Below are 16849 nucleotides of genomic sequence, written 5' to 3'. Positions count from 1 at the left end.
AATGACACCTTGGTTAATCCGACTGTTTCTGTAACCACTGACTTTCCAGCTGGAAGGCTATGTGAACGGAGCTGTCTGCAGGTGCTTCCACAGAGCTTCCTGGACTTCCTCCCTCCCTTGTCCCCACCCTGCCCCACCTCAGTTTTTGTTGCACGAGATACGTCCTCCAAACTGTATCGGTTATAAGCCAGCCTAAAACTTAGTTTCCAGGTATGTGCCTCTGCTAATTAACTAACGGAATGATGAGTGTGGTGCAGGTTTACTGCTCCAGTGTGAAGAGCGATGGTGAGATTCAACAATGCTAGGTCCCTTCCAGCATCCACAGGTAAGTGTCAGGGACACTTCTTGCCTCACTTACCTGGGCCACTTCTTGCCTGATCCTTTGCCCGTCCTTGAGGGGTTGTCCCTTCGGGCTTGCAGCTCTGGGTCTGATCCTTCCCTCCCAGCCTGGTGCATGCCGGCTTCTGCTCCTCCCAGGCCCAGGGCGGGGGCTGCCTCACCTGGGTGAAGTGGCGGCTGCCTCCTCCTCAGCACCCAGAAGAGCAGTGGGACAGGAGAAGACAGAGCAAGTCCGAGTCCTTCTCCATTCCAGCACACAGCACTGTGCTCACCTTCAGGGCTGGAAGGAGTAATTACGAGGGAAGTCTTATTCAACCCAAATCTAATAAGCCTATATTGAACATATGCTTATTAAACCAGTACCTTTTAAAGGTAATTTTCAATGAAAAGGAACATTCCTGATACAAGAACCTACAAACACCTATCAGACTCTATTATCATTCTAATTTGTGAGCAGTAAATTTATGGGCAGTAAAATTTCTCAGTAATAGTAACAAAAAAGGAATATGCACAAACCAGCAGTTCTTCTTAATCAAATTATCGGAAAGTCTTGCTAAAAGTCTTAAAAGATTTCAGCCCAAATTCTCAGCATGGAAAACTTGTTCCTATGGTTAAAATCTGTAAAGTAATAAGCACTAAAAATAGGAGCTGAAATCGGAAAGCAGCAGGCAGGCTTACCCATGGGAAGTGTACCATCTCTAATTGTACAGACAGGGATGCCATGCCAAAACACAAATGGAACGGTTTGGGGTAGTCAGGTTGTTCCACTGTTGAATCGTGCAAGTGCACGACCCTCTTACTGACAGCCTTCATCTCACCTTCCTGCTCAGGCTCACGCTTGGTGAGCTTCATACACCTTGTCATAAATCAATTCCTAAACTCTTTGAGGTATCTGCTTCCTTCTCCCAAATACTGTCTTAAGGCAAAAAATTGACAATAATCTGTTCATTGGAAAAAACATAATTTAGCTCACATTTGTTTTAAATTTATTTCATATTATTTTGTAATATTTTAAGCTCCATATGGAATGAGAAGGACATCTGAAAGAATTTTCATCTTAGATCTGGATTGCTGCATTATAACCATATAATTCTTCTCTTCTGCACATAGAGTAATTCTCATCCCCCACAGCCTACTACAATTCCCTCTGCCCAAAGGCCCTTGATGCCACAAAGGCATATGCAGTTTATGTATAGGACAGCCCTTCTCATTTCAGTGGGCATATTTCCATGCTTCATACTTGAGTTCATTTCATTTCTTCGCAGGTCAGAAGCCTGATGCTTACAGATATTTCTGGGGTTTCTACAGTACCCAAGGTAAGAATATGTGCAACAGAAAGGTCAAATGGTTAAGCCTCACTGACTGCTTCATTTTTTTAAAGAATTAGACAAAAATACCCCTATCAAGTCTTTCTTTATGTCTCTGTGAGTGAAGCAAAAACAGTGTTTGAAAGCAGGAGGCTGGGTGCGGGGACGTAAGTACGTTGCATCTGTGACTTTATAAAGAGATTTGGAGACATCTATTTTGCAACAATTGGGAAGAAACTGGGTGGGTGGCGTAGAAGAGAGGGAACTGTGAAGACCAAATGTTTAGCTGTATTCAACTGTAAACAGAGTGATAGTCAGTAAACAGTCTCTCTGAAGAAAGTAATTAATAGGCACATGTGAAGAGACGGAAAAGAAGATGTATCCTTCTTCAGCAGACATCAAAGGGCAGGCTGGACAGTGAGAAATTAAGCATACCCCAAGGAGGCCACACAGCTGTATGTACATTCAGCTAGGAAATGTAATGCAGTGTAATGAACTAGGAAAAGGAGTGAACGGGGAAAATAGGCCATGAAAAAGGAGTCCGAAAGTAACAGATGAAGCAGCAACTTGCTCTGGGAGGAAGGGAGCAGGAGCAGAGAAGCAGGGAGGTCTAAGCAGGTCAGCTCTTTCAGTGGAGGGGTCAAGTTGCAGAGAATTTTTGCAGGATTAGAAAGAGTGATAAGATAACACAGTAGGTAGCCTCAAAATAAGATAAGGAAACAGAGGAGGAGCCACTGAAATGAATGGTTCTTCATTGTGATTCTCCTGCATCTTGCTACATCTGAAAGCAGAACCCTGTGGCAGTTGGCCAGTTTGACAGGGAAGGCGATAAAAATAAATTACATCCTCTGTTTCCAATACAGAATGAGATGTTTCCAAAAGAATGGGGGAAGGGAACTTATTTGCAGGGAGGAAAGGTACTTACAAGATCCAAAACTCATTGTCTGTTCTCTATGAAGTGGTGCCACAACTGACTCCATAACGTACATACTGGGATCCAAATGGGGGTTTGGAACATTCCACCTCTGGGCCCAGCTGCTTTTGTGAGTGTTCAGCTGGAAAAGAAATCCAAGCTCAAAATTAAGGAAATGCTCTTTTTTGTCTCTCAAAGAGCGTACACGAAGCTGAGAAGAGCAAATCAGAGAAACTGAGGCCAAGCAGTTTGAGATTCCCAGTGTCCTGGGACATCTTTGCTCTTAAATTCTGTTAGTGTCATCTGTGGAGAATGTTTTCCTTCAAAACCTGACTATAACGTGGACGAGATAGACTTTCCCAACCAATCTGCTTTACAGTTTAGCACGAGCAGAATACACGTATGTTAGTAGTGTGGTTTTGGCCTACTGTTGCAAATCAGGTTTTATGCCCCCAGTTCAAATGAGCCTAAGGAAACTGTGAGGGTTTGAGTTTCTTAGCACAAGTGAACATGCGTTTTTGCTGTAAAAGCAGCTTTAGCAAGGGCAACTAACCTCTCTCAAACACAGCACTAAACGAGTGTTTTTGCAAGAAGCAACCTAAGAGAAGGCTGGAACCAGTGGTATCTAAGATGAAAGGTTAGTAGGGCCTGTTGTGATAGAACAAGGGGTACTGGTTTTAAACTCAAATCGGGTAGATTCCCACTAGATATAAGGAAGAAATTTTTACAGTGAGGGTGGTGAAACACTGGCACAGGTTGCCCAGAGAAGTGGTAGATGTCCCATCCCTGGAAACATTGAAGGTCAGGTTGGATGGGGCTCTGAGCAACCTGTTCTAAGTTGAAGATGTTCCTGCCCATGGCAGGGTGGTTGGACTAGATGACCTTTAGAGGTCCCTTCCAACCCCAACTAGTCTATGATTCTGTGAAACATACCCTGTCCTCTTGCATGTGCTATCCTCTTGGGTCTGATGTGTGCTCTGTGGATCTTTGGAAACTGAGGATTGCCATGTCTTCTCTAATACTCCTGGCTGATACGTCGGATCACACACGGAGGGAAAATGTGTCTTGTACCATGCAGGGACTATAACCGTGGGTTACACAAGGCAGGGAAGTATTTTGCATGCTAGCACTTCATCCTGTGCAAGGACCAGGCAATCGCCCTGTTCGTTATCTACTATCACTCTCCCACTTGGAATGCAGTCCAAGTTCTTTGTTTAACAATGTATGGAGTATTGTGGAGTAAGCCATCAGCTCCCCATGAACTGGAAATCAAAAGTAGATCTGTCCTTATGGATCCAGAATAAATACATTATTCATCTTACCTGGCTGATTTGTCCCGTACCACTAGTGATTTTCCCAGAGAAAGATTCTGCACATGATTAATGGCATTTTTTGAGGGTTAGACATTTCAAAATTGTCTACTCAAGGGAAGAAATTTCATGTTTCAGCAACATAGAAACACTGGCTGCAGTTACAGCAAAGAATGGAATTTCAATTAGCCTTCTATGATCTTTATATGCATGCCTGAAAAACAGAGATGTCAATATTGCAAGTCTGAGAGGTCAGTAAGACAGTGTCCTTTGCTGACAGACAACAGGCCATGCCTCAGAACTCCCACTTGCTGGGCTGGTAGAGATAACATTTAGTGTGAGGCAGAGCAGCTTCAGTTTTAGGGCAGGGGTGCTGCCTCTGTGGTTCTTTGGAATCCTCTTTGCTGGAAAACAATGCTGTATTATCCTCCAGAGATCAGCCAGGGCTGGTCTCCCATCTGTTCATGGATCTGCACCTGTTTTTCATTTCACCAATAGTGGCCACATGGCCTAAGACTGTTGGGGAATGTAGAGAAGAAAATGAATGTGTGGTTCAGGCACTGGAGTTGGATTCAGAAGCTCTGAGTTTAATTCCTGACTGTGGCATAACCGTGGTGAGTCCTTTTATTTCTGTCTGCCTTAACCTCATCTGTAAAGGAGAGGAAGGAGTGATTATTATTCTGGGGCCTTCTCCTTACCTTTTTTAACAAAGGAATTGGAGAAAATCTGTTTTTTCCTCTCTGCTTGTATTTCACCCAGCACAGAGGTCTTTACGGAAGCAGATCTCTATAAAACACGTCATTGATGATTAGGAACGCCAAACAGGTCTCCCATCCATTTCCTTTGCACTCTGAAAAACAGAAGGGAAGTTCCTTGGGAAAGCTGCTTGGTTTCTGCCTGTGTAAATGACAGTGCTGCTGGGACATAGCTCCAGTAGCATAGAACTGGTGTACAGGTATATTGAGTGTTTATCTGCAACTGGTCCACATGTATCCAGTGTAGTGACTCTTTGTTGATCTGAGCCTGAATCACGTTCTAGCTGCAGCCACCTTCCCTGCCTCTCTCATGTCTTGCACTGGACATGCCATAGATTTGGCATTGTACATTTTGTAGCCCTTACACTTGTTTAGAAAACAAAGGTAAAGTTGTTGCCCCCCTAGCTGCCTTTTCATTTTATTGATTGGTTCATCAGCCACACTCTGTGTTTACCTTCCAGTACAACAGTTTGGCTGCAGCTTGTGTTGACAGCCCGTAGATAGCTCAAGGCTAAATAAAGAGGGTAACTTCTGTCAGGTTCCATGTAAGTTCTCAGCTGGGCATGGTAACGCCATGCTAACTGGGACACGGCGACCTTGCCAAATGCTGTCAGCTTCTGCAAAAGTCCCTTCAAGTGCTCAGTGTCAGAGATCCTTGCAACTCACTCTTTGTGAATTCTCAACCCAGGCACCACTTGTAAAGAATCCTCTCACATTTATTCTGTCCTTACTGGGGACTGAGTTGATTATAACTGTTCTCAGAGTTGGTTTTCACCTTGAGCCTCACCCAGCTTCTATTGAAAGCTGCCGGGTTTTGTCGTTGACTTCAATGGAATTAGGCTTAGGCCTTTATCACAAAGTTTGCTGTTTGCTGCAAGTTTGATTTCCATGTGATATATCTGGAAGCTTTCAATTATCGTACTGCCTTTGAGATGGGAAATTGACAAACTGTTATCTCTGGGAGCTTTGGGTGGTTCAGATTGGTTCTGTCAGATCACAAGGAAATTTGTGCCAAGCAAGGTTGCTATTGAGTTCTTCATTTGATCCTCAAATTAAAATTTACCTGTTTGACTGTTTTGCACTTGAGTCTTTGTTTTTATCTGAAATTTGCCACAATACAAAGGGCAGGTATTTTGCATGACCCATGAATTAGGAGGTTTGTGTCACCTTCAGAAAACCTCAAGAGGCTTGGGATACAACGTTATGCTGAGCACTACACATTTGCAGGTGCTGTGGCCACAAGAGACAATTACGATCATTTATTTTGACCTTCTGCAGTTTTTATAGAGGTCCATACCTCCCAATTTAACCAATACATAGTCACTAGAGTAGTAGTTTGATTTAACTACCTCAAATTATGGAAAGTTCACTGCAATCTAAGGTTCCTTCTCCTCAGTGTTTAAAATTTGTTCCTTATCTCTCATCTGAACCAGTTTAACTTTTGTTTTATGTCACTGGCTGTTGCTCTGCTTTCACCTGTGCCTATTGTTGGACTCTATAGCTCTATAGTATCTCCATGTAGACCCTTACACACTGCAGTCTATCAACTTTTTGCTTTTTCTTCGTAACCATCTTTAGTCAGGTATATATTTCAGAGCTCTATTCATTCATAAGTCCAGTATTTATAGTTTCAGAATTTGGATTATACCCATTAATCCAGCTTCTGGTGATCTGAATCACCATGCGATTTTTAAATGTTGGTTTCAAATTAAATATTTCCCTTGAAACTCCTGTGGTTCACAGTCACTTTACAGTTTCGTAAGGCCTGCTTATAAAATCAGTTCCTTCACACTCAGATGTATAATTAATATTGGATTCAATGGAAACATCCATTTTACCCAGGAATAGCAAGATCAGAGTTTAAACTAGCAGGCAATGCCAATGAAGACGTTAACCCTGAAAGAGCCAGCTACTGAGATTTTCCCTCTATTTCATGACTTGGCCTGTTTTTAAGTTAATTCCATTAGATTAGTTTTTTCATAGAACGCTATAAATGGATTTGCTAAAAGGTAAACTAAATCTGGACCCAATGCTATTAAGCCATAGAGTAATTGCAGTGGGAAGGAACTTTTGGAGGTCATCTTGTGTAAATCCCCACTGACAGCAAGGTGAAGTTTGAAGTTAGATCCAATTGCAGTGGTAAATACAACCGTGAGTACAGGAAAAGGTTGAATGTACCACATTCACCTTTTAACATTACACATTCATTAAGGACATGACATACAAATGTTATGAGAGATTATTACAATAGGGATGTTGCTTTTATATTTTGCTAGGCACCTTCTCACTGTGCATCCTTAACATATATTTTGGAGCAAAGCTCTATCAGTCAATCTAAAATCAACATAAATTTGCATGCAAGTATACAAATGACTTTGAAGTCTTTTGTCTCATCAATGGCCTGAGACCTAATCCTTTTGTTTAAGCACATAATGTGCAACAAGTTGACTTAAAAGCTTTTCTTTATCTATATGCATTTGTATTGCATCTATATTCATTCTACTTTGTCAAAACGAATATGAAGAATTACTCTTCCCACTTTTGGAATGATCTTAGTAAAATTAGACAGCTGACAGAAATCTGTACAGTGATTATTTTTTTTTCTTTAAATATAAAATGCTGCTGTAACATTTGGTCTTCTGGTCTTATTCTTTATTTACTACAGTTTTTGACATCTGTCCCTGTCTCTTTTCATCAAATATTTATCTGCAGCAGCTGAAAGAGCCTCATTTGTTTTAATTAAAAAAAAGACCACCAAGCTGGGATCACTTCCTTAGCTCTTCCATGGCTTGCAGAGACAGACAGTAGATCTTGTGAGGCTTTCCTGAGGGTGGCCCATTGACAGGCTTTCACCCCTCCCTATATCCTTTTCTTTTGCACCATGTTTATTTTTGGATAGAGAAATGTAATCAGAGCCACATTCCAGACAAAGAAACTTTTTACAGTTAACACGCATAAGAAAGGAGGAAGATCATGTTGTGTTTCGTTTAGCGTTTCATTGTAAGAAACCATTTTCTAATGTGTGGCTTCTGAAATGGAAGTATCATTGCCACAGAAACAGAAATTGTCATAGCATTAAGGCCTTTAGTTCAGCATGCTAATATTGCCGCAGGCAGCAAGCACTTAAGGAAAAACTGTAGAAATTCAGCTGAGAAATATCCTACTGATTGAAAACATTTTTCACACTTTTCCTCCCTAGCTGATATCTGCCTCATGTATTTTTTGCCCAGTGTTGACTTAAGAAGAGGAAAAAACAAAGAACAAAGCAGCAACCTAAAATAACTCCTTTGTGCAAAGTTAGTATTCTAAGGTCATGGTACAAGCTGATGCCTATTGCTACTAAAACTGTTCTAGAGGGTGTTTGGAACGTGTTCTCAGTTTTAGATGTCATAGACAAATACTTTTTGAGTGCACAGACAGACTTCTCATGACTTCTAGAGGTGGTGAGATGTCTTCTGGTCTCGGGCTCCCAATTCAGTTGCATAGCATCACTGGCTGCTCTCAGCCATCTTGATTATCTTAGTTCTTATCAATAAGACAGATTTTTGAATTAGGCTTTTATATTTATTTGAGATGGAGGAGACTAATAAGCAAATCTTGTTTTTTTCATACCCCATTTTCACCTCGTTCTTCATCTTACATGAAAAGTAAAAAATAAAATGAGCCATCCCTGTGAATCACCAAATTAAAACTGTTATAGCCTCACTCGGCAAAAATTACCTTCAAAAATGATCCTATTTCAATCTCCTCTGGCAGTAAGTTACAGTAGAGTCATCCCATGCTTAGACGGATATTTCTTAGTTTGTTAGGTACAAAACATTGACTAACTTTAAACCAAAACAATCTCTTTGTGGGTATAATCTGTTTAAAACATTACGCCAGTTGGAGTTTTCTGAATTCTGAAAAAACCCGTAAGACTCAAAGCCTGACAGTAATGTGTGCACCTTTTAGTTTACTTTGTAGGCAAAGCAGAAAGAAAGGTTGATGTGATCTTATGTATCACAAATTACCTCATTACAGCATCTACATAAGAAAATGGGTTCAGGTAAGGAAAGAAATATTTTCCCTATTATAATACACATATGCAACAGGCACACGTATAGCACGTTTCAGAACATTTATATAAAAATTGCTGACTTACCAAGAGGTCAAAGGAGATTTTATCTCAGCATCTTTTCCAATTCACGGTATTATCTCCCATTCTGCAGGACACAATAATGTGGCACCATAACATTCTCATGTAGACCAGTTCTGTATTTGAGACGTGTAAAACTGACATGGAATTTTAAGAGCAAAGTTTTCAAAAGTAGACACATATATTAAGAGTACAAATTTAAATAAAAACTTGACCCCTAAGTTGTCGTGTACTGAAACCTATTATTTAAGTAACTTTTACAGACAATAATTTGCTATATTATAGTTATAATATTGTACTATGACTTTCTAAGATCTTGATATTGGCATAAAGGAAACTAATCAATTACATAACTTGGAATCAGAATTTAATCCTTTCCTTGAGAGATACTGAGACAGGAGACAGCACCATTGCTTAATCAATGGAACAATAGAAGGGCATTCAGGAATTTAGATTTTTCTTTCCAGCTCTGCCATTGGATTGAGGGTGACCTTCACCAAATACTGTTTCTACTCTGCAAAATGCAACTGTAAATTCTCTTTTTAAAAGCATTTTAAATGAGAAAGTACTGTAAAGTACCCTAGATTTGATGCCAATTGCTTATAAGGGTAAGTGAAATCAGAGTTAAACTAATTTAAGGGAGGCTTTATTATCTAGAAAGATTATGAGCTTGTCAAAAAGATATTAATTAAAGTCTGGGGACTGCTTGCCAGTGTCATTCTAAATTAATTGCTAATGGGTTACTCTTAAAAGTGGAGTGCAGCTGCAAGAACATCAGGCTCAAAGGAAACTTGATTTTGTTTATCATTCATTTTTACTTTGTTTAGCAAAGGATTTCTAAGTACCAAAGAAACCTGAAACTGTTTCTGGCAAGGATATTTTTGATTACAAACCTCTTTCTATAATCTAAATGGCAGGATTCACACACTTACTGTAACCTTCTATACTTTCCTCTCTTTCTGTAAATCTCTTGAGAACAGAAAAACCTTTAGAACTGTGTCTTGTATATCTTTTAAGAGGCAAAGAAGCCAAAAAAGCCAACTGGCTTTTTAGAGCCAGTGGCACACAAAATGGATTGATTGACATAAAGTTAGCAGTGGTTCTGCTGACCCCCAAATCATGTGTGGTTGGTATCATGTTCTTTGGGGATAATAACTGCAGGTGAGAGCAATTCAGAACAGTCCAGAGATTTCTCCTGATTTCAAGGCCTCCAGTTTATAGTCATACTTAAGGGCACAGGCGTGGGAAGTGGTTCATACCCACTTCTGTCCCTATGTACAGGCTACGTGTTCTAGCTTTTTGTATATGGGTTTTGCTGCAATGTCTCACAGAAATAAGTGCCTCAGGAGGATATGTAGCTAAAGAAAGGCCGTGTTCTGATCAGACTTAAATCAGTGCATGTGGGGAATATTCTTTGAAGACAGTACAGTTACACTGGTGTAAAATGTGGGAAACTGGAACGTGAAGATTGCAGCCCCTGCTAGCTCCTTTTCCTGTCGGTGACAGACTCTCCTGCTTCTGACCCTTAGACAAGACTTAGTCAGGCTGCCTTTTCAGTCTAGGCATTCAAGGGGCTTTTGCAGGTACTTCCTTTCCAGTTCAACAGTAGTGAGCAGGCACCCACAACAGAGAAAAAAATCTATCCCACTGAACATCTGTTAAACTATTTATTTCCTTATTTTATGCTACCTGATAGCATAACCATTTTGTATCAGTCCCTGGGTTAAACAGAAACACAGATCACTGTTTTAAAGGAAGTTGAAGAGGTCTGTGCTACCTCAGACAGACATTTTTGAAATAGTTGGAATTTAGTGAAAACATTTATTTTTTAGAAAGCTCTGTCACCAAAGAAGGAAGTGATAAGTTGTAACTTTTTTTATTCCTACAGTTTAAATTTGAAAATCTGAAACCCATCACTACATATAATCCTACTAATTCAGGTATGTTAAATCCTGACAAGATGGTCAGACCCAGAAAACACAGTTCTGGCCTTGTGGAAATCAGTTACAAAAATACCAGTTGATTTTAATAGATGCCAAAATTGTACCAAAGTGTTTAGTTGTTTTTTACCCCAGAAAATAAGAATATGATTTACACCTTCCCATATTGATCCTTCTGTTCAGACAGTCATGATCTTCATCATACTGGGACACTTCAGTGCTTTGGCTTTTATTTTGGATGCTGTCATTTTATATATACTAAGTAATATGGGAATATGGTGCTTTGAAGTGTTGATGACTGTTCTGTTAACGGCTTGGGAATATGGCTAGCACATCTGTCTCCATATTATTTGTGAACAGAATTCCTCTTCTGTTTGCTTCACAAAACTTGATGACAGAGTATTAGCAATAACTTTTGAAACTTTTTAATATACTAATTAAAAGTCATCTTCCTAATACTTATGAAACCATCTCAGGAAAGAGCAACATAACACTATTACATTAACTGTCTCATTTGAAATATCTGGTCTCTAAGCCTGTAGGTTCAGAACCCCCAGCAGAATTTACTAGCCATTTCTGCTCAATATTGACGTGACAAACTTCATAGCATTTTTCTTACAAGGGATTTGAACCAGGACAAGGGCCCAAAGTTTCCCTCCCTATCTGGTAATCTATTTATCATTGTGTCATTACTTCTCTACTCATACACATGCATATATACATATAGGCAGCCTTTCTTGTGGTTTTTCATAGCTGTATATGCAGTATGCAACATGCTGGACCAAGCAGGGAGAGCACCAGCAGCTGGAGAAAATTTTATCACAGAAACTTTCAGGAGCAAAGTAGTAAGTCTCCCCTGAAAGTGAGATAAACGAGAATGAAAGAACAGCTTTCTGTGTGCCATGGGTGAAGCCATTCACTGCACTTGTTAGTGAATCTGCTATTGTACCGACAAAAAAAAGAGGAGGCCTATAGTCCAGCATGTTCTTTGGGACTCAGAGACACAGTTTGACCAAAGCAGAATGCTTTGACAACAGAGTATGTCTTGTAAGAATGCCATAAAAAATGTAGCTGTGCTTACTGATCATAATTTAATTCAGTAACAACCATACACACTGCAAGGTGAATGCTGTACAATGTTTGGTTGGTACCAGGATTCCTTTAGTAACACACGGGCAAGGAAGCTCAGTGATTCACAGACCACGTTCAGAGGGACTATAGCACCCATGGCTACATGAAAGTTGGCAACTGATTCTTGTGGACAAAAGTTAGTAAGTTCCTTAAAATTAAAACATGTATTAGAAAAGAAGAGAGGTCAGAGAAATACATTGTAACTCTGATTCATGAGAAGCCTTACTTTACTAGATGCTCCAGTTTAAGATTTCTAGGCATCCCATCTAATCTTCTAATCCAATAATCCTAAAATCCAGCAATTAAAGAATGTTTTGACAAAGCAGCCAGAGGCTCATTCCTCTAATTATGCTGCACAGTTTAAGCTTCAGATACATAGGTTTACTCATGCAAAATATGCATGCAGTGCACCTGAACTTACTAGAATAATAGACACTTCTGCAAAATGCAGCCTATTAACAGCTTCATCGAAAATGAAACTAAATCAAGACATCTTATTGCCAAAGAAGAAAACTCTGGGGGAAGTGTTCCCTTAAGCATTTCTGTTTCCTTCCTGAGAATGAATTCAATTATACCTCTAACACTAAGTCATATCCGAGACCAACAACATTCTTAAAAAATAGAATTTAATCAGCAGCTTCTAGAAATCCCTCTCGCTCTGTCATGTGGGTTGAATTCCTCTTTAAGCTCTGCCATTTTGCTGGTGTTTCCTGTCAGAAGGTGCAGAGTCTGATGATTCACAATGAGAGACATTAAATGTTCAAGTACTGAAGCCATGGAGAAATTGGAAGCTTCGGTGTTACAGGGAATCTATGTTATATGTTGGTTAATTTAAGATAATAACCAAAATATTTCTGTATATTTTTCCTGTGGTAGAATTATACTCTATCAAGTATAATTAATATTCTTTCCTGCTCCACTCCTAGACATTAAATCATTCCTTTCTTTAATGAGCTGGTTTTATGAGAGGTATGAGAATTCACAGGCATCTGACTAACCTCCAGAAAATTTCTCCACCATAAAGGACCTGGGACACTTCTGAGTCAGCGGTTTGACAACTTGCCATTTGCAGTCTTACCACTATATGCAAGATATCTGCACTGCTGGACCCAATCTATATGGCAAAACTTCCCATGCTTGGCCCACTCTCCAGAAAGATGTCCCAGTGACTAAGACCCACACAGATTTTTTACCTCATGCTCCACTTCATGTCCTCCTCATCAGTCTGCTTTGCTTGTCTAACTGCAGTGGTTCTGTGGGAGGATCCTTAGGGCTGCAGAAGAGAACAAACTGAAATCTGAAACAACTGGTAGCTGGAACTGCTGGGTGGCAGCATTTCAAGCACCGTGCAAAAAAAGTGTAGGATGAGGAAAAGGTGGGGTGAGAGGCAGCTTACCAGGCCTCAGATGATACCCAGCCTATTGTTTTACCCTAGCTGCAGCTGCAGATTCATGAGGATAGAGACTGGTGAATGACTGGCTTTGGAGTAGGGAAAAAAGTTACAGAGCAGGCCTGGGGGAAGCAAAAGCACTGCTGAACTTCTGAAGAGGAATGCAAAAAGATTTGTACTGTTTGATAACACGTGAGAGAACTCTGGAGTGTATAGGGTTTGCCCCAAAAGATGGAAGAGAAACTAAATGAAACATTTGACCTCTTGTAGCAGAAACCCAGAACAGAATCATAGAATCACTTTGGCTGGAAAAGACCCTTAAGATCACAGAGTCCAACTGAGCTGTCTTTTCAGAATTTTGAATTGGACTCAGGTTAAACATGAAGCCTGCACTATCACAGTCTGATGCAGCATGTGTCTCCAGTAAAGTACGTTTACTAGCGAAACAAATTACAATATTTTCCTTGTGAGTTCTGTTGACCTTCAACCTGGTAAGAGGATAAAATGTTAAAAAGCACAGAAATAGACAAAAGTGTTTTTTACAAGTGGAACCTTTTTAACAGCAAGATTATGTCTGTGTGACAGGAGGGCTTGGCTGTTTTGTTGTTTGTTTTGGGGATTTAGCAGGGTAATGAACAAAGCAATTACAAGAAACAAAGATATGCAACATTTGCTGTTGTCCCAACAATCTAGGGGAATTGAATCCACTGGCTGCCTGGAGTTCATTCTTGTAATCCCTTTATTAACCCTTTCATTCAATAAGCCCTCAGTTTTCCACAAGTAAAACTGCCATGTGTCTGTGCCCACATTTCTCTTTCATTTCTATGTTGGACAGAAATTCTTCTCTGTAGTGTTTGCTTCCTTTTAGTTGCATCAGTCTATTACCAGACCACGTGCAGCTTTTCCAGTGTTGATGGCATTATTATTATTAAAAATACGAAGTACAGTGATATTATTCAAGGGACCACACTGAATCTTCCTTTCTTCCTAATGATCTCCCGTAACTTCCCTGACTTCTAATTTTTTTGTTATTTTATACATGTTTTTCATAATCCTTTAGCCAGCAGCTAAGGAGTTAATTGTTTTTTATCATATATGTATTGTACAGGCTGAGGTGAAAGCCATGGCTCAGCAAAGTCTTGGCTAAACATGCTTATTATCATCAAACACTCACTCTAAAAAGGTGTTGCTATGCACCTGCTATTTTAATTCATATTAGGTTATTAAAATCAAAGTGTCAGAGCAGAAACAGAGCAGTGCTATGATCTGCTAGAAGACATCAAAAGTAGACAGGTTGTGAAGTCTGATATGGCTACTGGAGTAATGTCTAAATTTAGACTATTCATTCTGTGTAAAATTTTCAGGTAATATCCTCAGCAGAGATACTGGCACTGAAGCCAATAACACTGTTTATATCAGCAAGATCTGGATCCATTTATCTTGCATAAGACATGAATTACTAGCTTTTATGCAGTTGCCCTGTCCACTGTGATTCTCTGAAGAAGAGGCATGGAAGAAATAATTTTTGCAAGGAAAATTTGAAAAGCATTTTCCTCTTGCAAGGCACCCACCCTTGACCGCTGTTCAAAATACAATACTGAGCTAGATGGGCTTTTGGTTTGACCCAGAACAGGTGCTCTTAACTTCTCATATATTCACTCTTTTCATCTGGAACAAAACCTGTTGTTTCTCTTTTGCTTCTACTCCCAGATACTTGGTAGAATTTGGTATGCTTTGAATCTACTCTCTATCAACAGAAGAACATGCATTTTGTTAATTATAGAGTGGGGGATACAGTTAGCAAACTGGACACATCACACATTGATCAGGAGTTATTCCAAAAAGTACCGAGTGCCTGTTACAGTCGTATCTTGCAATGCTGCTGACATCCTGCTCTGTGTCCCAGAATATGAGATAGCAGTATGTATCACCTCAGCTAGGGAAGATGAAAAAGAAAACATTGCTTATCAATAGAGACGGACCAAACTGTTTCTCAGAAATCAGGTGACCAGAAACTCTGCTATAGCAACTCTAAGCCTCAGGAAAAAGGCTTGCATTAATTTTCATAATTTGAAGAGCACATAAATAGAGAATTTTAAAGGTTTAAGATCAGCAAAGAAGACATTTCAAAAGTACAGAAATAACAACCAAGTGTTGGGATCCATCAGATGCTTAATTGCAATGAAAAAAAGAATGAAATATAAATGTCAAAGTACACACAGAAGAATACCCAGGAGTATCTGTGACTACTTAGTGAAAGAACTGAATAGATCAGATCTTCTTCACAAGTCTAGAAATTTTTCAGTATGCAGATGGTCTGGAATTCAGTGGAAACAAAAGTATCACATCATAAGTCAGTTGTTTAACATACTCTGTGTTTATATAAACTGTGGGTAGACATCGCATTACTGTAATATCGTGGTTGAGAAATCAGGCACTCAGGTCAGAAAATGCAGCACAGGTCAAACCACAACCATAATTCTTCCCTTCTCTTGCTTATGCATGAAAATACGAGATTGGATGTTCTACTGACTGATGTCAGGGGGCCCGAGTGCACCGATAGGATTTAATGGCCCTGACCAGCATCGCCTGGGGCCTCTACCCACACTCTTGCCCATGGGCCCTGGGCCTTCATTTAAGCTCAGCCCTGGACTTTCAGCCCCTACCTGAGCTATTTTTTAGGTGTGCCGGTGCTCGGCTATGGAACCTGCTGATCAGATCATCAGCTGAGCTGACTTCCCAGCTTCATCTCAGCCCTGCCTGTCGCTATGGTCCTGCCTGATGATTCTTGGGCTGATCCTGATGTGCAGACTGCCTGCCTGTCTTAATGTTGGACCTGCTTTGTTGCTGCAGACTTGCCTGGTATTTGGCCTTTTGCTTAACCCTTGCTGCCTCCCCTGAGTTTTCCCTGCTCTCTTGCTCTGGTATTGTAGAATGGGGCCCGGGCTGATGAGGTCTCTGCCACGCTGGCTGTAGTGTCATATTTGGCTCCTTTGGCCAGAGCTAGCCCTTGGTGTGCTCTGACCACTTATACTTTATGTTACCATGTATATTTTGAAAGAGTGAGAGTGTGACTTTCCTATAAAGTCCTAACCTCCCCAGCAAGACTTGGAGGGTAAGCCTGCATTCACTCTGCATTTAGAGATCACTGGTTAAGAGATGAAAATCAATTATTAAAATCTTACAACTACTGCAACAGTATGATAACATAATGCTAATGAACTGTACATGAAAACATGTGTCTTTAGGTAAAAAGTAACTTTCTCAATACCTTGGAGAATATCTAAGTGACATTTAGTATGAGACTTCACAAAACCGTTTTTATTGGTCTCCTAATGTTTGGCTATCTTTTTTTTGTTTGTTCTGTTTTCAAAAATTCTAGACTTTGGTTATGAAAACTGAGGTTTCTTTTAGCAAAAAGAAAATCAATTAATTGGTGGTTGTTTATAAACTTGTATCAGAAATACAAGCATGTTCCACCTCTGCTATTAGTTTTTCTAAGACCAATAGTTCCATAGAAAAAATCAAGAAAAAGCTGGAGCATTTTCAAACTGACAAAGCATTGCATGCTTCTAGTCTTCAGTGATTTTAAAGACAGGAGGTGAAAAATTCTGGCATCTTAAAATTTG

General features: G+C 39.9%; 1 long non-coding RNA gene across 1 annotated transcript in view; it reads right to left on the bottom strand.

Annotated features, from left to right (window-relative positions):
- Nucleotides 1–353: 353 nt before the first annotated feature.
- Nucleotides 354–16849, bottom strand: part of LOC308067582 — a 34163-nt gene continuing 17667 nt past the window's right edge. Inside the window, exon 2 of the long non-coding RNA XR_013929664.1 lies at nucleotides 354–15156. This is a non-coding gene — a long non-coding RNA (uncharacterized lncRNA). The remainder of the gene's footprint in view (nucleotides 15157–16849) is intronic.

The sequence above is a fragment of the Falco punctatus genome, assembly GCF_963210335.1.
Source record: "Falco punctatus genome assembly, chromosome: 7".
Lineage (NCBI taxonomy): Eukaryota > Metazoa > Chordata > Aves > Falconiformes > Falconidae > Falco > Falco punctatus.
This window is presented reverse-complemented; position numbering and strand designations above follow the sequence as displayed.